Raw genomic sequence first — 4104 nt, forward strand, 5'->3', positions numbered from 1 at the left:
CTTCATCTAATCAACTCTCGACAACTCCACGTTATTTAAGTAAAATGGACTGCGAACTACCATTTTTAAATTAAGCATCTCCCTTCTTTTTGTTGGGCATTGATCTTTCTCTACACTTCAGGCGCTTTCCGTGATACTTTTTTATCTTGAGAGAGAGGAGCGTACATATGCTATGCAACTAAAGTACGAGTTCTCAAATAAAATAACAAGTTTCCGTTGATTGAATATTAACTTATGCCCTTGTTCACTTCTCGATCTATTGCAAATGAATTCATTGTTCTTGGGAGAACAAATCATGAAGTCCCATATTTATGTTGGAAACTTTAATATGTCTCTTTAAAACTGACTATCGGAACGTGATCTATAATAACTAAAATGAAAATGATATGAAAATTTAAATATCTAAAACGTACATGTTTCCATCGGGAGGCCCGTCTTATGGCAGCCTGAATAATGACCCGCTACATCGTTTTTATGGTAACTAGCAATAAATCACCACGCAATATACTCGATTTAACTTTAATATCAATGGAGAAAATAATCTCATATGCCAGTCAACTGTTACATTGAGAGAACATCACTCTAATAACTGCAAATAATGTATACGAGAACTGTTCCCTGGGAAGCCCTCCATTCCTTGCAAAACTATCCGTATTCTGTGTGTATTTATTGCGTCAAACTTCAGATCGATGACTCAAAGAAAATTGCCTTTGGTAGTACTCCATGGAATATTTTATAGTCAGCAATGATGACGAAAGAAAGAGTCCTATTGAAAAATCTTTACTACTCTTTAGTCGCAGCCCGGCCAATGACGACCCAGAACATCACTTTCAATGCTCAATATTCCACTATGTAGAAACGACAGAAGAAGAGTACCCTTGGTAACTGTTTACAGCTCAACGAATCAACAGTGAGCGACACAAAAAGTCTCTATTTACAAATCTTGCTCTTAATGCAAACCGCAATGGCGATTTAATGACATTTAGTCACTCATGCTAATCTACGTGAAGATATGGATATTATTACATAAAAAACGCAAATAAAGGGATAACTAATCAATCAGTTTGTTCCTTCTCCGGCAAAGAAGATGAAAGAAGCAATCAGTAACCCGTATTTATATTTTGGGACTTTTTTAACTTAGAGGCAAAAGCGCTTCGATGATATAGGAGAAAGAGTTGGTCGTTTATGGAAAGCTGTGCGAAAAACGTTACAACCGCGACACCACTACGCCAGCCGGCATATCTGCGTGCGACCATCCCGGCTCCCACCTCCTAGCATAGCGGCGGAAGCCCGAACGAGGGCAGCTCAATGCCAGCGCGTTTAGGCCGGCGCCACTGGCGAAGACAACGAACACCAAAACACTCCGCAGATCACCACGTCAGTGGACAATCAAAGCGGGCCGGCGACGAAGCGAAGCGTGTAAGAAAACTCCGGCTTGCCGGCAGCGCGCTCAAAATATTGGCATGTAGTGCGCGGCAAACTTTAAATAACAAAAATTTCCAGACCGGCGCCGGGACGTACAGGCCACCACCCTCCAACCGCTGAGTGTATTTTGGACAACGCGTCCTGAAGTATTATGTGCATGCACACATAGACTCGTGAAATGCTGTGGAGTCCGGATCACGTAAACAAGCCAATGAATAAACCCAAAAAAAAACTGCAAATCAATTCCGTCTGAAAGTGACACAGTCGGCCTCTGCGCGCCCAGTACGTTATCAGAAGAAAAATACTAGGCAGAGATAAAGAATATCTGGGCCAGCCGACCCAGGCTGCGCGCAGGCAGCGAAGAGGCGTGAAATCGGATGGGGCGGATGTCGGCATCAGGCCGAATATTGTTGCCACGCTGAAAAAATCACGCAACAACGTCAAGTTGCAACGCCGCCACACCACCGCCGGCCGCCCTGCGTCATTGGCAGAAAATATATGCCTCGCAAGCAGACATTCCAAAACGGACCCGCTCCCGCGTTATCGGCCTATGTCTTTCGTCACCGCCGCTCCCTCTCCCCAACGCTTTCTCTCGCCTTTAAATAAGCCCTTACTACCGTCAGAACCCAATTTTCGCTCTGGCAGCCGAAAAAACGTCAACTTAAGACGAGATCATCTAGGCGAGGGTGACCGATCGGACGGGCTGAACCACATAAATTTTCGCTAGCCGCCACCACTCGCCGACGCTTTCTGCAACCCTAGATTAAGCGTCTCCGCGCTGGATGTCGAACTCATTATTCCGTGTCGTCTACGCGGCTTTTGCTGATACTTGTCGTTATTATGAATTATATGTTTTTTGTATTAACCTTTAGGAAAATTTACTTTATGATTTAGGTTTCATGCGGGCAAAGTAGTACTGTGGGTAGGACGATTATATTTTGATGCTTTTTAACTTTTTGACTCTATTTAATTTTATGTTAAATTCATCAGCAACATGCTCCGATAAATTAACAAGCGCATTTTATCATGATAGTTCTGTTGGAAATTCCACGTTAGTATATATATATATTTTGCGCTTTTCTGCACAAATAGATGAATTTTGTTAATTTGTGGATTCCGCATAAGATTCATGACGGATCAGGAGTATTGCAACCTCTATGATTTGCTTGACTAGGTAACTTTGTCATTTACATTTTTGTGGTTCCCCGTATTTTTTTTCAAAATATGTTTCGGTGTTTCGCTCAGCAACTTTAAAGTTCGCGTGGATAACATGTGCTTTAGAATTCAGACAGATATTATGATGTTTTGTTGCTGTATCTTTTTTATCATCTCTAGACTACCATCATGCTAATGTATTGAAATTGTTTTTTGTGGAATTTACTCTCCAAGCGATTAAGATTAACCGAAAAACTGCCACTGATGCAAGTTGTTCCGAATTTTATGTAACGCATGGTTAAATAACATGAATATCCTTTTTCAGGACTTACTGAAAAGTAACATGTTGCCTCTCTCTCACCGGAGACGCCTGTGTCGTGATGACAACAAAAATGTGGAGTATCAAGTTTGCGTGCTTTCCGATGTGAGCTCTTAGTTTCCAGATAACAATTTGCTGAAGGAGACCGGTGCTCTGTTTCAGCGTTCTTCTCTACTGGAAGATGAGCGAAGATTGACCCGGCAAATGAAAACTAGCCTCAGAGGAAATGGGTTTTTGCCCGCTGCAAATATTAGCGATGCCGACAACTCTCAAGTGTGCATCAGCAGGCTCTGATACGTATCGTTGGTGTGCGAAATATCGCGTGCCGCTGCGCCCAGGCGAGATTTGCAGGGCTGCCAAGCTTCATGGCCAGTTCTACCCCGGCTCATTTCGCCAGACGGCAGAAAATTTCAGACAAATTGTCGAAATACAACCCTTCAGATTGATTTTCAGAGACAGAGACCCAAATCTGGCTTCGCATATAGCGGCGGCTGCTAGCTTTCGGCTTGTCCTGACATTCATAAACTCAAGTCAGAGGCGTTAACTGGATTGATGATAACGGAAAACTACTTCCCAGAAGTGTTTGTTGAATCAGGTCTTTACCATAGGAGGAGGATAGTAGCGAGTCCGTTCTCGTATGGTAGAAGCTGAGCCTAATGGGACACATGAAATAAATGACGTTGGAAACGAAATGAGAAATACTATAGCTTTGAGTCAGAGAAGCAGTGCCAAAAAGAAAGAGTTAAGGCTGTAGAGCTTTTGTTTTGGAGTTAGGCATTGAGCAATGGCACCCCGCAGCTACTGCCAGCCTACAGAGTGAGACAATCTAACATAGATGCAGAACACCATGCAAGAAATAGACAATGTTGTAGTTTCAAAAGAGACATTGTCGTACATCCCAGAGCGCCTCTGTGTGTAAGAGAAGTTTTGGTACTAACTCCAAAAACACTACTGCGTCAGCATGTGATGCAAATAATGGATATATACTAGCCGAAAAAAAGACAATGAATGAAATGATGCTTGTGCTTTACTACAAAAACAAAATGTCCACCCTGTAAGGACTGGCATGAATCTTGCACCAGCTAATATTGCGTGTATTGATTTGCTCTTGTCGCCAGATTATCTCTTTGCCAAAAACCTATGAGCTACTATGGATATGTAACCCCTCTTCGAAAATTTTGAAGTAATATATTTAATACAGCTAA

This window comes from Lolium rigidum, chromosome 4 (assembly GCF_022539505.1).
Source record: "Lolium rigidum isolate FL_2022 chromosome 4, APGP_CSIRO_Lrig_0.1, whole genome shotgun sequence".
Classification (NCBI taxonomy): domain Eukaryota; kingdom Viridiplantae; phylum Streptophyta; class Magnoliopsida; order Poales; family Poaceae; genus Lolium; species Lolium rigidum.